Genomic DNA, 21435 nt, shown 5'->3' with positions numbered 1-21435 from the left:
AAACCATGTCTTGAAGTAGGTGTAGGAGGAGGAGAACCTAAACCTTTTGCAGATGCAGACTTCGTACGAGGCATGGTTAAAAATATAGTTACAAAAAAAAATGTCGGCTTCCAAACGATTTCTGGCAGAGGAAAATGTTGTCCGGCGATGTGAAACAGAAACAGAGGAGGATACGATGGCTGACAGAGAGGAGAAGTCGGCCACAAGGGGATTCCGGCAATGCACTGCCATACAAGAGGGTTCCGGCATGTTTTGAAGATGCGCCAGTTTCTGCAAGAGGATTCTGGCGTTTCAAGATCACGGCCAGAAGACTCCGGCGTCTCCTTGTTACGGCAAGAAAATCCCGGCAAAGATGGAATCGAACGGCACTCTGAGGGTTTTTCGGAAGAGAGAGAGGCAAAAGAGAAAGAGGGTTTTCGGTTTAAGGGTTTCGTTTTTAAGAAAAACGAAAAGGTACGAAAATGAAGTGAAACGATGCCTATTTTAAAAAGAACGGGTGTAAAAAAAATCCAAGGGGTATCGGGTCCCTTCATTTAATTTTTTTTTTTTTAAATTTTAGTCGACTAAAACTTTATTGGTCGACTAAAAAATGTGCGACTCATCCTAAAAATATCATCAGTCGACTAGAAATATATCGGTCGACTAATAAAGTGCGATTCATTCTAAAATTCTAAAACACCAGTCGACTAAAATTTTATCGGTCGACTAATATAGTGCGATTTTGAGATTTTGTTCAAAAAACAACATTTTTACAAATCTAAAAATGAGCAAATACCTAGTTCTCTCCTAATTCTCATAAAATCTTCATTCTTAAGAGGTTTAGAGAAGATATCAGCATGTTGTTCTTTAGTGGAAATAAAATTTAATGAAATATCTCCTTTTAACACATGATCTCTTAAAAAATGATGTCTAACTTTAATATGCTTAGTTCTTGAGTGCTGAATAGGATTTTTCAAAAGATTTATAGCACTAGTGTTATCACAATAAATAGTTGTTGTGGAGTAATTCAAACCAAAATCTTTTAAGGTCTGTTTCATCCAAAGTACTTGTGAACATGCTAAACTAGCCGCTATATATTCAGCTTCAGTTGTTGAGAGTGATACTGAATTTTGCTTTTTACTAAACCAAGAGACTAAGGAATTTCCTAAGAAATGACAAGTTCCACTAGTACTCTTGCGATCAGATTTACTTCCTGCAAAATTTGCATCACTATATGAAACTAAATCAAAGGAAGATGATTTTGGGTAAAACAAACCGAAATTTGAAGTATCTTTCAAATAACGAAGAATTTGTTTTACGACAGTTAAATGAGATTCCTTTGGATTAGCTTGAAATCTTTCACATATACACACATTAAACATAATATCAGGTCGACTAGCAGTTAAGTATAATAGAGATCCGATCATACCTCTATAGAGCTTAGTATCTACACTTTTACCATTTTCATCTTTATCAAGAGAAGTAGTTGTACTCATAGGATTCCTTCTTGATTTCGATGAGTCCATCCCAAATCTCTTGAGAAGTTCTTTTGTATACTTAGCCTGATTGATGAAGATTCCTTTTTCAGTTTGCTTTATTTGAAGTCCAAGGAAGTAGTTTAATTTTCCCATCAAGCTCATTTCAAACTCTTCCTGCATAGCTTTAGCAAATTCTTTACAAAGAGAATCATTAGTAGAACCAAATATTATGTCATTAACATAAATTTGCACAATAAGAATATCTGAATTAAGATTTTTAAAAAATAAAGCGGAGTCTACCCGACCAATGGAAAAAACAGATTGTTCTAGAAAATTTCATAGTCTTTCATACCACGCTCTTGGTGCCTGTTTGAGTCCATACAAAGCTCTTTTCAATTTATAGACTTTTTCTGGATATTTCTCATTTTCAAAGCCTGAAGGTTGCTCTACATAAACTTCTTCATTGATGTGTCCATTTAAGAATGCACCCTTAACATCAATTTGATATAACTTGAAGTTCATGTAACTAGCAAAAGCAAGCATCATTCGAATTGACTCTAATTGAGCCACTGGTGCATAGGTTTCATCAAAATCTATGCCTTCTTGATTATAGCCTTGTGCCACTAGCCTTGCTTTGTTACGAATGACTTCACCATTTTCATCCAGCTTATTTCGGAAGACCCATCTTGTTTCAATTACTGGATGATCCTTAGGTCTATCAACTTCATCCCAAACATCATTCCTAGTAAATTGGTTAAGTTCTTTAGACATGGCCAAAAGCCAAAATTCATCATCATAAGCCTCATTGATATTCTTTGGTTCTAATTTAGATATGAAAGCAACATTTGCAATATATTTTTCTAATTGCCTTCTAGTTTGGACACCATTCTTTATTTCACCAATAACTTGTTCATGTGGATGATTAGGAACTTCTTTCCAAACAGGTTGAAGAGGAATATTTTGTTGAGAAGTACTCTCTATCAAGGGTTCTTCTTGAAGTATTACTTCTTCTCCTTCGCTTAGAGGTATAACCTGCTCACAATTCTCATCAAATGCAACATGTAAAGATTCTTTAATACAAGATGTTTTTTTATTGAAAATACGATATGCTTTACTTCTAAAAGAATATCCAAGAAATATTGATTCATCTGATTTTGAATCAAACTTATCAAGATTATCTTTGGTATTTAACAAATAACATTTACTACCAAAAATTTTGAAATATGAGATCTTTGGTATTCGATCATAATACAATTCAAAACATGTTTTATGTAAAATTGGTCGAATAAGAACACGGTTTAGAACATAACATGTTGTATTAATTGCTTCAGCCCAAAAGTATTTTGGTAAATTTTTATCTTGAAGCATGGTTCTAGCACATTCTTGCAAAGTTCTATTCTTTCTTTCAACAACTCCATTTTGTGGAGCCGCTCTAGGAAAAGCAAAGTTGTGAGATATACCATGTAAATCACAAAACTTTAAAAAAGATTCATTTTCAAATTCACCACCATGATCACTACGAATTTTAATAATAGATGTAGCTTTTTCATTTGTAATTCTTCTACAAAGTTTAGAAAATTCCGAAAAAGCATCATTTTTGCTTTTTAGAAAAATTACCCATGTAAACCGAGAATAATCATCTACTATAACAAAAGCATACTTGCTACCATTCAAACTTTGAATTCTAGATGGTTCAAATAGATCTAAATGTAAAAGTTCAAGAGGATGTTTTGTTGAAACTATATCTTTTGCTTTAAAAGAACTCTTGATTTGTTTACCCCTTTGGCAAGCATCACATAAGTGATCTTTCTTATATGGTATTCTAGGTAGGCCTCTTACAAGATCATCCTTGGATAACTTTGAAATAATTTTAAAGTTAACATGTCCAAGTCTCTTGTGCCATAACCATTGAATTTCATTTAAAACAATAAGACATTTTTCATTAAAAGTGAGTAATTCATCTAGATATAGTTCATACACATTGTTCCTTCTTTTACCTTTAAAAATGATCTTTTTAGATTGAAAATCAGAAATTAAGCATAAATCATTTTCAAAAGAAACATGAAAACCTTTATCACATAATTGACTAATAGATATTAAATTATGCATTAAACCATCTACTAAAAGAACATTTTCTATCAAGGGAAATTTTGGATTACCAATATTACCAATACCTATTACTTTTCCCTTGTTATTGTCACCAAAGGTGACGGTTCCTCCATCCTTATTTTGGAGGGTGGAAAATAACTCTGGCCTTCCAGTCATATGTTTTGAACAACCGTTGTCCAATATCCATTTGCTCCTTATGTTGTGTACCTACAACAAAATTAGAAAACAGAGCATTTGACCCCTTTCTATTTTCGGGTCCATGAGAGTTAGTCTTAGAAACCCATATCTATTTGGATTTTGGTTTCCTTTGATAATAAATTTTCTTTCTATAAAAGGATTTATCATGTCTAGAATAATCATGTCTAGAATAATCATGTCTAGGATAATCATGTCTGGAATAATAAGCATTATAGTTTCCATGATTAGATGCATTTCTATTAGAACTAGAAAGTTTAGTTCTATGAACAAATGGTTGAGAATAATGTCTTTGATTTTTCACCACATAGTTTGGTCTATTTTGAGTATCAAAGAAGCTATATCCCAATCCGGTTTTATTAACCGAGCATCTTTGAGAACGAAGAAGTTTTTCTAGATTCTCTTGACCATTTGTGAATTTGGTCACTATGGAAAGAAGATCATTTGATTTTTCTTTAAGACTAGATATTTCTTTTTGTAAGAGATTGGTTCTAACTCCAATTTCTTTTATCTTAAATGCTTGGCACGAATTTTTCTTCTTGAGATCTTCTATCTCTTGAAGTAACACTTTATTTTGAGAGTCAAGAGTTAAATTTTCAGTTTTTAACTCTTTATTTTTAGAACTTAGACTCTTAAATTTAGCATATAAATCATTTAATGCTTCAAAGAATTCATCATAGTCAAATTGACTTACCGAATCTTCTTGTGCTACAAAACACATGTTGGCGACTTCTTCATTTGATTCTTCATCGAAAGAGGAGTCACTATCATCCCAACATGCTTGAAATGCCTTTTTCTTCTTGAATTGGTCCTTGGGCTTGATTTTGAGAAGAGGACAATCTTTCTTGATATGTCCTACATTTTTGCAGTTAAAGCACTTGACTTTATTGGGATTGGAAGAATCTGTTTTCTTTACCTTTCTTTGAAATCTTCCCTTTTTGATGAATCTTCTGAATTGCCTTGTGATGAGGGCAATATCTTCATCTTCATCTTCTTCTGAATTTTCTGAGTCAGAAGTAGCCTTAAAAGCAAGAGATTTCTTCTTGAGCTCTTCTTCTTGTCTGTCTTGAAGTTGGACTTCATATGCCATAAGGTTACCAACCAAATCTTCAAGAGTGAGAGTGTTAAGATCATTTGCTTCTTCAATAGCAGTAATTTTTCTCTCCCATTCAGGAGTTAAACACCTTAGAATTATTCTAACTAAATCCACTTGTGAATATTCTTTTTCAAGGGATTTCAAAGTGTTAGTTATATCGGTCATTCTAGTCACCATGTCCGATATAGATTCATTTTGCTTCATTTTGAACAATTCAAATTTATGAACTAAAGAAACAATTTTAGATTCCTTTACCTTTGACGTATCTTCGTGAGTCACGAGAAGAGTATGCCAGATTTCATTTGCTGTAGAGCATTGGGAGATGCGATTGAACTCTACCTTGTCAACGCCACAATATAATGCATTCATTGCCTTGGCATTAAGTGAAGCAGTCTTCTTTTCTTCATCGGTCCATCGGCTGAAATCAGTTGATGGAGTTTGGTACTTTTCTGAAACAACTCTCCAAATATCTAGATCCATGGATTGCAAGAATATTGTCATTCTTACTTTCCAGTAACCATAGTTTGTTTCGTCGAAGAGAGGAGGACGAACAAAGGAGCTTCCTTCTTTGTGCTGAGATGTTGTAGTTGTCATGCTAGATGATGGTCAAATCAAAGTAATAGCAAACCTGTGCTCTGATACCAAATGAAAGTGCACTAGGATCGAGGCAATGAGCACTAGAGGGGGGTGAATAGTGCTTTTAAAAAAAATATATGCAGAATATTGAAGAATTTTGCAAATCGAAAAGCAAACACACAAAGAACACAAGATTTTATCCTGGTTCGGTCTATCCCGACCTACATCCAGTCCCCAAGCAAAACCCGCTTGAGATATCCACTATCAACCTTGTAAACTACAAGATCACACCGACCAAAACTGGTCCCACTTTCACTAACAACTCTACTGAAAGCAAACAACTCCTTTAAACCAAGAAGTTCTTTTTTTTACAGAAAAGAAATAACAACTTACAATACAACCTATGAGCCTTTCTTTTGAATGCAAATGAGATGCAATTGGCTTTTGAGGTTGTTGAAATACTCTACTCACGAATTCGCTATCTCTGAAAGTGATTTGAGTGAAAAACTGAAGTGAAAATATCAAGTGAGTGAGAAAACAAATACTTGAATGAATAGGAGTGAAAAGCAATAAGTAAATGATTCAAATCGATTGAATTCTTGTTGTTTTGAGTGTAAAATGCACTCATATTTATAGTTAAAGTTTTCCATACATTGAGAGTATGAAAGGGTGTCAAAAGTGTCTATTTTGAATGATCAAAACGTTTGAAAAACAAAGAGACACACCTTTTTGAAGTTACAGGAAAACAACAAAATTAGTCGACTGAAACATCAGTTAGTCGACTAATAGTTAGTTATTAGTAGACTGACAGTTATCGTCGGTCGACTGATCTGTTAATCGAGCCGTTTGAAAATCTGAACTTTTGAAACTTAGTCGACTAGAGAAAAATTAGTCGACTGATAATATCATCAGTAGACTAAAAAACTTTTCAGTCGACTGCTGCTAAAATCTTCTGAAAAACAAACATTCTGTTCGGTCGACTGATAAAAGCATTAGTCGTCTGCTGCTAAATTTTCAGAAAACACATGTTCTGTTCAGTCAACTGATAAAACCATTAGTCGACTGCTGCTAGTTTTTCCAGAAAACAGACATTCTGTCCAGTCGACTGATAAAACCTTTGGTCGACTAATTTGACAAAAATGATTTTTTAGAAAATATGACGCGAAAGAATTAGTCGACTGGTAAGTTGATTGGTCGACTAATAAACATGAAAATTTAAGAAAAGAGTTTTCTAAAAAGATTTTCAAGAGTGTTTCTTTTAGAAAAGTTTTTCTAAAGACTTTTAAGGTAAAATGCAACCTAAATATGCACTCTAAGTAAGGCTCTTACAAGAATCTAAGACTTTTAATGAATTAAAGATTTGCACACTAGTCTTCGAAGATTCTTCAACGAATTCTTCAATTTCTTCATAGCCTTAGCTGAAATGCAGTTGATTCCACTTGCTCATCATCAAAACCTTGTACTTGAAGTATCATGTATGGCTTCATTGTCGTAACATTGGGTTCTATAACTTTGTCAAAAAAATCGGAAACCGAACTATGTTTTTTGAATCATGAAAACATTACGTGGAATTGGGAGCTGCTTGTTGGAACAATATCTCCCTCATTAAAGATTCGATCGATGATCAGTAAGTTGAAGTGTGTTCATTATTCTGTCTAGTATTTCCTATAAATTTTTTAGATTTATATATATATGTTTTCTATTTTTCCTCTATCAGAAATCAGAACCTATTTTTGTCAAGCCGTTATGCATTGTCTAAACCCTAGATCAACTTGTGTGGATTGTATTTCCCTCACCGAAGATCCGATTGATCATTTATAAAAAGGAGTATCTTTATATGTGTGTTGACTATTATCTGCTAAAATTTTCTAATTTTTGAACACAGTTTGCTATATTTTCCTGTGCCCGAAACCAAATCTATTTATTTCAACTCATTACGTATAAGCCTGAATCTAGTATATATTGTTGGAACGATATCTCCATAACTGAAGATGATTTTTCCAATTTGTAAAAAAGAAATTTTTTGTTTATTTGTCTAGTATCTCTCTATAAAAAGTTATGAATTTCTATGGTGGTTTGAGACCTAATTTGGGTCTGACACTGTGAAAGGTACGTGCCCATAGGCAAAATTATGTATTTTAGGATTTTATTTAATTTTTATATCAAAATAATGTCAAAATTTCTATTTTTCAATTTTATTTTAATTTTAGGGTTATTATAAGTGTCCATGTCAATTTTTGTTAATTTGTGAATTTATTTGGTGGTTTATTTGATTAAATCACAAAAATAGGATGCCCGCGGTGTTCCGATTTAACTGAAATATGGGAAAATTTTGATATTTTTATGATATTTCAAATTTTTTAGGAAAATTTCTATATTTTTAGGGTTTGATCATGTTTATAATCATGCTAGGGTGCTTTACACCCGATTTGGTGTTGATTTAAATCTGTTTGACCCTTAAATCAAAAGTTTTATAAAAATCTTTTCTAAAAACCCTGATTTCAAGGTCATAGTCTTGTTTTAAGGGGTATTTTGGTTATTTTTTTCAAAATTCTAAATTTTAAAGTTGTTTATTTTTATTATTTATTCAATCTTATATCATTTTTTATTATGTTTATCTAAGGAAAATATGAAAAAAGGCTTATATCTGGATAAATCCAGCAATTTCCAGATATTGTTGGATAAATCCAAAAAAGCCGACATATCTTCACTATCAAGTTTGCTAGTTTTGCAGGGACATTAAAGGTTGTATTTTCTTTATTTTAATTTATTATTGATGTAAATTGTAAACTTTGGAATAAGAATTTACTTTTCTGCTTAGAATAGGGTTGCATTGCATATGGTTTTATTTTTCAATAATGTTAATGTGTGATGGATGATGATTCATGCATATTCAAATTCACCATGGTCTACATGAATGAAACGTACACTAGCTTCTAAGGAGTTGATAAACTCGGTGACTTTCGTATTTGTGGCCATAGTCAGAATATGAACAAAACTCAGATTTATCATCTTTTTCTAAGTCACAAATGGCCTAGACTCTTACGCATTTTCAGAAATCATTGTACATTTCAAAGTTTTTCCAAATATTTTCCCCTTTTAGAATCAAATGAACTGTATTACATATGTATTCGTGGCCATAGTTAGGGATATGTGCTAAATCTATTTCATCTAAATTCTATAAGGCACAAAAATCTCTTTTTCAAAGCTTTTCCTCATATTCTTCAGAAAATACTTTTGCAAATTGCATTCATTCATTCGTCTAAGTTAGACTGCATCATGAATAGTTTTCACAGGGCCACACACCCATACCTTTTGATGTTTTCCAATTCAATCTCAAAAAAAAAAAAACTGATTTCTCAAAGTTATCCTTAATTTTCTTTAGAAAGTGATTTTCTCAAAGCATTAAGGTTTCCTTTCATTAAAAACGATTTTCAAAGATTCTCCAAGTACTTTTCTAAGTTCAATTTATTTTTTAAATCCTCATTTTGAAGTTCAAGTTCAAGAAGAATAAACTTTCTCAAAACCATTTGAGTTTTTCTTAAAAATCTATAAATCTTCTTCAGAAATCAATTTTCTCAAAACCTCAGGATTTCTTCAAAAATCGATTTTCCTTTTCTTCAAAAGTATTTTCCAAATGCAATTCATGATTTTCAAAGTGTTCTTTTTCCAAGTATTTTCCAATATTTGAAGCATACATCATATTTTCAATTTGCATTTTTTTAAAAATTCATAGCACACGCCTGATTCTTTGTGCATTTAGGAATAAAACATCGATTCAGACAAGTTGAGCAAAGGAAAGAAAAGCACATTATTGATCCTTGGTTTGATTATCCCTGGTTATATTGCTAGGAACACTTGAACCTTGTACCAACAGGTGAGTCACATTCTTCGAAATTATCCTGCATTTTAAAATGGAGGCGAGTTATTTTCAAAATCTTTTTCAAAGGTCAGTTTGACTTGCAAAAGTAAAAATTTGCAATGATAACACATTATTTAAAAATTTGGATTTGCTTGCAAGTTTCTCTTGTTTATTCATAGAACCCAGATGTCTAGGAAATCAAAGAAGGAAACCCAATCAATGCCTTTCCAATAATTTTGTGTCATCAAAGACAGATTTAGGACCTACCAATATGGACAAAAAATCCAAATTTGAAACCAATCTTCAGGGTTTGGGTTGACCCATCACTAATGGATTTAAACATGCCCAAGGGCATGCAGTTGATCCTAGAGTCAAAGGGCAATCTGGATGGCTTGGCATTAGGGGTGATCCAACCCAAGATCAGTGATATGTGTAAGCAGCTGGAAAGTCCAGATACTAACAATAAAAATGAGAAAGAGGACCAAGAAATCATGATCTAGAGACAAAGGGAAAGGAACATCATGATCTAGAGACAAAGGGAAAGGAACATGGCACACCACCACTAGCAGATCCACATACCAAGACCTCAAAGATAAAAATGTTCCCTAAGGTTCTTGATTCAAGAAATATAACAAAAAATGGTTAAGAGTGAGATTCGAGCCATGGTCGTCTAGTATTGGTAGAGCAAGCCAACTTACCATTTTATTTCTATTAGACAAAGTTAACCCATGCAACACCAAGAGGATCCAACTCCTCAAATTATGAACCACATCCCACCTGAGAATGATATAGAGGATCGATTCCATATGTTAGAAGAAGAGTTTAGGAATATAAACTACTAGATCAGAAGTCTCAAGGATGAGAAAAGGCCCAATGAGATTCACAAATTCTCTTTGGGTGGGAGCGACGAATCATTAAATGTTGTCCCACTAAAATTCATTAAGTTCAGTAAGGTTGGGAACCCTAAAACCCATGTTGCCCTCTTCTTAGATGCCTATAGGAGCAACAAAAGTAGTGATCAAGTATTGATCAGGTGGTTTTCTAAGAGTCTGGAAGGAGATGCACTGGCATGGTACTCCACTCTAGACATCCACCAAATCAAGAAATTTCAAACCTTGATGAACCTATTCATCGAAAAGGTTCAGATACAAAGTTGATGCCTCCACTATCAACCAACTCTACAACTTTAAATAAAGGAATGATGAAGACACCCATGATTTTATAAATCTATTAAAGGAGACTTACCATAAAATGAAAGATCTCATAAAAGAGTCTCATGCCGTTAACATAGTCTAGAACAACATCAATCAACCACTGAAAGGACTCTTGGCTACTTAGATATTTGACACCTTTGTGGATTTGATAAGTACAACATCCTGGATGGAAGGTAACTTAAAAAGAGAGGCATATGATGATAATGTGTAAAATTGGAGGAACTTTAATCAACCACTGAAAGGACTCTTGGCTACTTAGAGATGTGACACCTTTGTGGACTTGATAAGCACAACTACCTAGATGAAAGGTAACTTGAAAAGAGGGGCGTATAATGACAATGTTTAAAATTGGAAGAAACCATGACTCCGGATTCAGGAAGCCCGATCAATTTAAGACAGTCCAACAAGGGTAAGAACCAATCAGGAACATCTCAAAAATAGAATCAACAAAAGCAATCATAGAATCAGCCCCAACAACAAAGCAGCCAAAAGCAAGGGAAATCAAGCTCAACATGGAATCCCAATTGGAGTCGGGAAAGGAGGTTCACTCGATTTTGATATTTGTTAATCGAAATACTTGAATATTGCTTAAGGCAGACATGGTCGAACTACTTGAAGTTCCCAATCCTCCTCTAGTGAAAGGAAGGAACCCCACAAAATTTTGCAAGTATCACTAAACTATAGAGCATAACACCAAAAAATGCATTATCCTTTGCCACATCGTCCAAGACTACTTGGATAAGGGTAAATTATAGTTTATGGGCAAAGAACAACCAACAAAGTACGAGAATCTCAACATCTATACCAACTCATTCCCAAGAGAATAATAATGCAGACATTGTAATTGATCCCCCATTTGGGTCAATTAAAACCCCTAACAAACCTAGTGATGAGGACGAATCCCCCTCATTGAATTTAGACCCTAAAGCCTTAGGCATGAATATCTTGTTTTCTAGTGTCTCATTTAATGCAGGTACTCCTTCTATAGTCAGAGAATTACTACTTGGTGAGAGGGTTAACATAGATCTAATAAAGATGAGCAACTAGGTAGCAATACCCAAACCCTAGGTATGTGAGTTTAACATAGATCCTGTACAATATCATAAAAAAAATAAAAAAAGTTGAAAAATAGAAAATGCCAAAAATATTTCTACTTTGCTTTTCAGAGAGGCCACAAATCTTCCCCCATTCTAGAACTTTCTCGTGTTTGAGCATGGGATTTCTGGAGTTTGTGTCAATCCCACTTTTTTTGTTGATGTTTCCCATTTTTACTCAAAATTTAAAAAAAGAAATTGAAAAACTTGATGCTTTTGAGTATGTTAAAGAAGAGTCTAAAAACAACCTAGGACCTGGGTTATGCATGGCCAAAAGAGATCCAGAGAAAGACATCACAGAGCTTCTGAAGTTTAGAAGAATTTTTGAAAGGCAGGAAAATCCTTCTTTATTCATTAAGGAGGATAGTGTAAAGGTCAACTTAGGTACCTTCGAGTAGGGGTGGGCATTGGGCTGACCACAACCCATTTAGAGCTTGGCCCATCAAGCTTTAAGTGTGGCTTGCCCTAGAGATGGCCTGGTTCTTAATGGGCTCAGGTTTGAAGAGTAGACCATGACTCGACCCATTGGCCCAATGGGCCAATGTGAAGTCAGCCAACAATTGATTAGGTAAATAATAAATAATTAATAAGTTCCCATGTACCCAATTAATTATCTTTCTAGTTTTTATATAATTAATGCAACTAATTAAGTAAATAATAATAGCTACCAAGTTACTATGCAATTAATTAATTTTTTAAAATTTTATAATATTAAAAATTAATAAATAGATCAGGCCCATTGCGCCAACCCGAACCCGACCCACGTATATAACAGGTCGGGTTTCGACCCGATAGCTAATAGGCCTGGGCCTAAAACCTTGACCCAAACCCTGCCCATGGTGGGCCAGGTCGGCTTGGCCCATCGAACTTCCCAGCCCATTGCCCACCCCTACCTCCGAGGAACCCAAAGTGATCATAATAGGGACTTCATTAAACCTAGGAGAAAATGACACCTTGATATACTTCCTAACCCAATATAAGGATGTGTTCTTATGGTCATAAATGTCAAGCTTTACGGGCAATTATCCTAAAAAAAAGTCATAAGCAATTTTGCAGTACACCATATATTTTCATGATCATCCGAACATCTATCCATCATTTTATGCTTCAAACTGCACACAATTTAAGGATATAATTAAAACTAACAAACACTATAAGAGATTTTGGAAGAAATTTACTTTAGATAACATGTGGCAACAACTTATTGCCATGACTTGCATTTCAAAGATATAGTTGAGTCAAAGAATGATTACTATCTTAAGCATTTTGATACATGGACATGGCAACATATGTGTGCAATTTTTTTTTCTTTTTTTTTTAAATTAGGGCTTGTTTGATAGATTCTTAATGGAATTGAAATATGGGGATTAATTAAAACCTTGTGTTTTGCCAATTTTTAATATCTAAAATTCTCAAAATGCTTTATTTACAACTACAAGCATTAGAAGATCTTGGCTCTGAATGGGGTGTTAAGAAATTTAAATTTAGTTGATTAAATTATTTTTCAAGATTTCACCAAAACTAGAACTTTTAAGAATCCCTATAATTGTGTTACAAATTTTATACCAAAAAAGGAATTTTCATAGTCTAGAACCATTAGATATATGCGGACTTACCCTATCTTTATATAGCATGGTCAGGAGAAAGAAAAAGGTTAAAAAAACTAGGGATAAAAATATGTTGGATATGGATAGGGTCATGCTTAAACAAACATTAGATCAAGCTTTTAAAGCTTAGATCTGGTTCTAGATTCAAAATTGACTTATTATCTTATGTTATAGTTCAAAAATTGGTTCAAATATGTGTCCTTTTGTATTGAATATGTTGAAAATGGGTGAAATACAATGATTTTTTCAAGTATAAAAGGTAAAATGGTTGGTCCAGACCAAACATTGATCTAGATCTGATCATATTTGTTTACCCAATTCTGAACTGGATCTGAGTAGGTCCAACCACCACCTTTATTCCACACTTGACCCAGATTTGGATATATAGTACTTATATCAAATACTATGGAGGTAGATATGATTTGGACCCAAATATGACTCTAACCATGTTCATTTCTAAGGGCAATGAATTTGAATCCAACATGAGCTATAAGATATAGACCGAAAAAACATGGCGCTATTTCAGATTTTAGTTGAACTGAAATTTGATTTAATCAATTATTATATCCAACTGAATATGTGAAATAATCCAATTTGACATGCATCCTAGGGATGTAGATTGGGAATATGACATTAGATGGGCCAAAGTTCACTCCATAATATAGCCCAAAAGCCAATAAGTTCTAGGTACAACCAGATCTAGTAGCTACAAAGGAAAGTCTGGATTTGGAGATGAAGCCCTAACAACTGCTACATGCAAAGAGGGAAATAAAGGATGTGAGGGTTCAAAACCATAATTCACAGTTAGAGGGAGAGAGGGGTGGTGGGAGAGGATCAAAAGGTTTGGTGTCCATCTATGTCTTGGAGTTGCTATTAGTGATATTTTCCTTATTTTTTTGAAGGAAAAATATTTCATAGACTTAGTCTAATAGAAAGAATTTGCATCACAGAGTGACGAGAAGTCACTACACAGTCATTTGGAAGACCGAAGGTCCTGTATAAACAATACAATCAAGTGACCCCATTTGAATCTACATCGAAGAAGAAGTTTAAGAAGAGCAGCCTTCACGATGAGAATGTGGTGGTGGCAGCCCTCCATATGCACTTGGTGGTTACGTTGTAGCCATATGAGGCGCCATAGGATAAGTACGAAGCATCACCATGCAAAGATAAATTTTTGGCCCCAAGATTGGAGATGCGAAGCTATTAGCACCACCTTTAAGTGGGTTGAGACATTCCATTGAGGAGTTGTATCATGCCAAACCATCTTGAAGTACTCTCTAGTGAATTTGCATTCCCAAAATAAATGAGTTGTTAATTCCTCTGGATTTGAGCACTTAGTGGGTGAACAACCAATAGTGAAGAATCAATCAGGCATTGATGGACCCCCGGATGGGAAAAGTGGAATCCCACAAAGCCTTGTAAGGCAGCCAATGCATGGTTGGATGTTCGAACGTCCGATAGTATGAGACGATGGTAAATTCACCATTGTGAGTGTTTCCAACACAAAGAGTCCAATGAAATATTATGCCTTAATGTATATAATCTCCTCATAATGCACATCCACTTTTCAAAAATGTTGGGAGAAGGATTCCTGAATTAGATTTTCCAACTATATTGTTTGTCCCAAAAGAAGGAAATTGGCTCTTCTTTACCTCAAGAAGCCCAATAAAGAGAGGGGTAAAGGTCTTTAAAACATCCATCTTGATGCCAAGCATCCTTCCAAACTCTGGTTTTGGTACCATCACTCATTGACATGAAAATTGACTGAACTAGATTACGAATAAACTTCACCAACCCTTTTCAAATACCAGATTCTCCAACCCACTTTGAACCGCCATTTCATTCCCATGGCCAACCATGGAGTCCATATTTGTATTTGATAATATCCACCCACATTTGGTCAATGGTTAAGATTAACCATAATCATTTGATAAGTAAGGCCATGTTCCATTTTTCAACTTCATGAATTCTCAAACCACCATCTTCATTGGTTCTAGTAATAATATCTCAAGAAACCAAATGAGTTTTCTCTTTTTGCACTTTACCAAACCAAATGGAGACTTGAAAGACTTTTTTGTGTCTTGGTTGGGATGTGAAATATTTACACAAAATGGAGGACATAGAAAGTGAGGACATGTCTCACAAGTGTTACCCTTCCCACAATGGCCAGATTGGACCCAATCCAAGAATTGATTTTTTATCATATTTTATTCTCAACATCTTTCTAAAAGTTGTCTCTTACAATGCCTTGGTGAAGTGGGAGGCCAAAGTATCTTAAAAGAACCAGGTGCCTTGGAGATGATTTTGCTAAGCAAAATTGGCCGAAAGTTGTCAATGCTACCACGAAAACCATCTTTGAGGATGAATACCGTAAATGATCATCCAAGAGCTCTAGGAAGGACAACATTAGCGTGAAATTCTTGGAGCAATAAGACAAAATCTTCTTTACATGAGCAAAGCCATCAACCCCTAGGGCCTTCCCTAGAGACAAAGACTAGACAACCTTCTTAACTTCATCCAAATAAAAAATCTTTGAGATGAAACTTTTTCCCCTTCAAAAGTGCAAAGCCACAAGTTGCCCATGTCTAGCACCGATCATGTAAAAGATGTAAATCTGACTTGGAGTTGGTGAGTGAAGAAGTCGAAGAGTGTCGGCTATTGTAGTTGGTCATCATTGGAAGCCAAGAAAGAAATATGATTTATTCTCCTTCGGTTTGATGCATAAACATGAAAGTAGCACATGTTTAGGTCACCTTCCTTTAACCAAGTAATTCATGACCTTTGTCTCTATCTCACTTCTTTGCAAACTCTCCACTCCTTCACCAAAGAGGTGAGTTGTTCATATCTTAGTTTTAGTTGAGAATCTACCTTACGACGAGATTCCACACACATTTCATTTTCAAGAGCATGTAGTTGAACCTCCCACCCCTCAACCTCTTGAATTTTTGCTTTGCCTTTTTCTCTTGACCAAAGAATGAGGTTTCATCTCACATAGTCAATCTTCCCTAAAATGCGTTGTGTAACCCACTTTCTATCTTGAGGATGAAGCCACTAAGATACCATAGATTCTATAGTGATAGGTTCACAGAGCCACCATAATTCAAATCAGAATCTCCCCTTTTTATAATGATGTCCAATATCCCAATACAAAATACCCAGCATGATCGGATACCGTCAATAGACTGATAAGTGCCGGAACATCATAATATACATTGAGAAAGTTTTGTGAAAGCACAAACCTATCTATCATTCTCAAAACCGATGGGCATTACTTGTTGTGCCAAGTGAATGAACCCCCCTCCATAGCAATTGCATGCATATTGTTGGAGAGTAAAAAGTTGTTGAACCTTCTCATGAATCGCACGTTCAAACAAGGTTGATTTAAATTAGACGTGGATTGTCACGGGCTTATTTTTTTTCCAACAAGCCAGTGCAATACAATAGACCTTCCTTATCACCGCAAGCCTTTCTATCGTTGTCACGGGCATAGAATGCTTCACAAACCCACGATGTGCCAAGCTGACCAGCCTAACGGCCAAAGACTGCACACCAACACTTCTTCATGTGATGAATTATTTTCATTGGACCTGTGCACCCCCCCGTGTGCAGCTGCCTAATGAAAGCTGATCTAGAGCATTTTCAAATGCGTATTCTATTTAGTCTATGCCACTTAGTGCATAGTTGTCCCATACCAGCTATCACTTCCGAAAGAGGCACAAACTTTTTCCTTAGCCTTACATGCCATGGAGGGTATTGTAACTCCATGCGCATGACACAACAAAACCTCACCACTGAAGGAACAAGACCTTGCGACCCCCAGTTCAAAGATCAGTTAATGATTGAACACCATAGCAAAGAGAACCATCCAGACTCATTCACTGACGCCTAGGCATTCACTCGCCTAGCCCCGAGTCACCATACTCAATTAAAATAACCTAATGTGATCCTTGGGGGAATTATCCCTAACCCACACACACTTCCGTAAGTCCAACCGCTATGCGTGAGACATCTTCCAAGCCAAGAGGTCCTTAACTAAATCTTCAAAGGAAACATCCTCTAATCCGTTGGCACTGCTTAACCAAACAATGCTCCACGTCTGTGCTGCCACACAACGATGCACTAACAACGATACCAATGCCCATCGCATGTCATGCTACCACCGTACATCACCGATCAAGTGAACACATAGTTCCTACACTCGATGTATTTTCCATTCAGTAGAGCTCTGCACTGCACATGCCCTATTCTGAAAGATCGGCCTGAGACATTTTCCCCCACCCAAAACCATTATCGTCCTCAACAATGATGGTGTAGGTAAGAACATAGTCTTCATTGATATGTCAGTTTTTCTTTGTATTTATCTTTGGTTTACTCATTTTCTTCAGCCTACTCAATTTGTTCTAGTTTACATCCACCATCACTGCAACCTTTAACACGCCAAGTCGCATTCCTTAACGTATCTTTGATGACTTAGACAATGATCTTCTACTTTATCAACATCGAGTATTCTCTGCTCGTGAGATCCCAGTGCAATCTCAAACACAAATGGGCCATCCTCACCCACACGATAAACTTTCCATCTTCATGCTCATGGCTAGGGTGCCTTCTAACCCCAGCAAGGATAATTATAAGCCCTTCGTGGTCTTCGTAGAGAAAGATGACTACCAATGCGTGCCACAGTGATATAAACTTCCTTAAAAACCAACTTGCAGTTTTCCAACGGCCCAAACTAGTCATCAAGTGGAAGATGCCTTCTTGCATATCACCCCAAAGTGGTCCTTCAAAATGTCTTCCTGGGCACTTGTCCTTATATGGGCACCTTTGGCCCAACGTTGAAACTCTCCTCCCGAAGCTAGTATGCTGTAACTCACTCTTAGAGTCAATAAAACATTTTCGCAGGAACCAACGAGCCACGAATAATAACTTTTTTAAACACGCAATCCATTGAGGATCTATCAACTAAAGAGACAAAAACAACAAGCATTCTACTCAACGTGGGCACTCCACTAACCCATAATCGTTGGAGAGAATCTAGAAGTTTACTTGAGTCTCCCATATCCAAATGTGCAAATCCATCTAGCTGAATCCAACGTGCATTCTCTGCATACACAAGACAAACACCATGCTCCACCTGTGAGGCTAATGCATAACTGGCAAGAATCTTTGACTTATCTACATTTTCTTAGCCAACTGAACAACAACCTTACATTTTTGCTTATCATTGACAAGATGTTCCATACCATACTGCAACATCTTGCTTCTGTGCTTGGTCAACCACACTTCAGCTGCAAAAATTTGTGTAACTAAGATAAACCATCTCTGTCCTCTTCGGTGTCGCACATGATAAACAACAAGGTCTCTGTGAATCTTTCTGCTTTGATGACAATTTGTCATGGGCTTATTTTTTATTCAACAAGGCAATGTGGCGTGACAATCCTTCTTTATTACCGTAAGCCTTTTATCACTCTATCACAGGTATAGAATGCGTCACAAACCCACGACGCGCCAAGCTACACAGCCTAATAGCTAAAGGACATGCACCAACACTTCTTCATGCGCTGAATCATTTTCATTGGCCCTGCGCACCACCTCGTGCGCAGCTGCCTAGCGAAAGCTGATCTAGCAAATTTTTAAATGTGTAATCTATGTAGTCCATGCCGCTTAGTGCATAACTGTCTCATACCAGCTATCACTTCCGAAAGAAGCACAAACTTTTGCTTTACCCTTGGGTGCCATGGAACGTATTGTGACTCCATGAGCACGACACAACAAAACCTCATCATCGAAGGAACAAGACCTTGTGGCCCTCAGTTTGAAGACCAGTTGATGATTGAACATCATAGCAAAGAGCACCATCCAGACTCATTCGCCAGTGCTTAGGCATTCACTGGCCTAGCCTTAAGCTAGGAGAATTATCCCTAACCCACACGCACCCCCATGCATCCAACCGCTACGCATAGGACATCTTCCAAGCCGAGAGGGGCTTAACCAAATCTTCAAAGGCAACATCCTCTAATTCGCTGGTATTGCTTAACCAAACAACGCTCTAAGTGTGTGCCACCACACAAAGATGCACTAACGATGATATCGATACTCATCGTGTATCGTGCTACCACTGCATATCACCGATCAAGCGAACACATATCGCGCGTTCCTACACTCAATGTATTTTTCACTCAGTAGAGCTCCGCACTGCACCTGCCCTATTCCAAAAGATCAGTCTGGGACATGGACAATACGGTGTTGAAATCCCCTTCAATAATCCAAAGGAGTAGTGAGTTTCTGTTGTTTTGTTACCTGACCATATACGAAGGTGAGGCACAACTCCATATGATTCTCCGGTAAAAGAAATTCCATAGTAAGTGAGAAGTTCCCTATCACAATGTTGGAGGAGGTAGAGACGTCCTTCCACATGACTATGACTAGAAGCCCACTGGAGTGCCCTCTTGAAGGAATAAAATGAAATTCGCGATTGCACCATAAGCTCCGTACAAAATTGTCCTCTACAAGCTCCAATTTTGTTTCACACACAAAAAAATGTTGAAACTCTCCTGTTTTATCCAATTTGCACGAAACTGCCAAAGCCACGCATGTTCCATATTTTCCATATCATTAGCTAACTTTAAATCCATTCCCTTGAGAGCATTTGCACAAGGACCTGTTGGTTCCTAGCCATTGGAGTAAGGCTCTGTAAGGTGAAACGCATTGTTCCTATTCTCAATAGGAATAGAATGCTCACAAGTGATATGGGTGAGTGGTGCTCTATTTTGTATTTTCTTTACACTTTTTCATATTTTCATAACCATGTTTTTTGGGGTTATCCTCAAGTTTAGATATTGGATGAATGTGATTTTTACAATATTTTCAATGTGAACCACACTCACTTCACTATACTTTCTATTGCATAGCCCGCATGTGCCACATGTATGTACATGTGCGCATCTGTGACACTGTGATGATGCCAAATTAAGACATCTTATTATGGTCTGCATAGACGAATTATTAAAATCAAAACACCACCACGGGGCCGCCCATGTGGGCAGGGGGTGGTCGTGAGGTGCTGAGATGAAAGCACGGGATTAAACCCCGTTGGTGCACTGGTGTATCCACGTAAGGCAGGGTGGTCGTGGGGCCCCACCCGGGATTTTTCTTGTTCCTCGTCATAAAATAATAATAATAAAATCAAAACTAACCAGTGCAGTATGAGTTATGAGTTTTATCAGTTAGGTTTATTTCCGTGCAGGGCCTTGGAAATGTCATGGTAGAAATCGAGGTATCCACGGGATGTAATCGTTCTCTTCAAAAAACATATCTTGAAAGAACAGTCACAAAGGCTGGCGACTTTTCTGAATATAACATAATTTAAAGTAATAAGTTCACAATATGCAAAAACTACCATAAGATTACAAGAAACACAATTTATCTTGTATTTTCCATATATTGTGATTTAATCTTTTTTTATATTTCAGATGCTACCCTTACTCTTTATTTTTAAATTTACAATAAGCTTTTCTTATTTCCTGAAAAATAATCTGTTAAACCTTGTAAGCTTTTTCCGATAGAAATCCCGAGAATGAGACTTGTGACTACGATAGCAATCCATTTATGATGATTGAGCCTATTGGAGTAGTAAACAACCCATGCCAAGGGACATAACTGAAGCTGAAAGTTTAGATCTCGTTTTTTATTTTTGTTTTTTTTTAAGATTCATGCAAACAAATATGTACCAGCATATGGAATCATAAAAGCTCTCTCCTTCTCTCTCTCTCTCAAAAAAAAAAAAAAGATTTCTTGGTTGGCAAAGTCTTTCTCTGAAAAGAAAGATTTATTGGTTGGCAAAGCTAGATTTTATATATTTTACTCTCTCTCTCTCTCTCTCTCTCTCTCTCTCTCTCTCTCTCTATATATATATATATATATATATATATATATATATATATATATATATATATATATATATATATATATCACGCAAGAAAGGCATGAACGTAATAACCAAGCCGCGTCTGCGTGAGCGCAGTGAGCATTTATTGAGAGATTGCAGAGGGAAGGTGAGGTTGAAAGCGAGAAATTTATTATTGGAATCCCAGTCAATTAGTAAGAAGAAAATGAAATAAAAAGAGAATACTTAATGCTAGCGACGTAAATGCTGCGCTCTCTCTCTCTCTAACAAGAAAATTTAAAAGTTTTGCTCCGACTCTTCATCCACGCCATGATCATAG

This window comes from Nuphar pumila, chromosome 6, assembly GCF_984573655.1.
Source record: "Nuphar pumila chromosome 6, dmNupPumi1.hap1.1, whole genome shotgun sequence".
NCBI classification, from domain to species: Eukaryota; Viridiplantae; Streptophyta; class Magnoliopsida; order Nymphaeales; family Nymphaeaceae; genus Nuphar; species Nuphar pumila.
The sequence above is the reverse complement of the archived record's forward strand: the minus strand, read 5'-3'. Positions refer to the sequence as shown.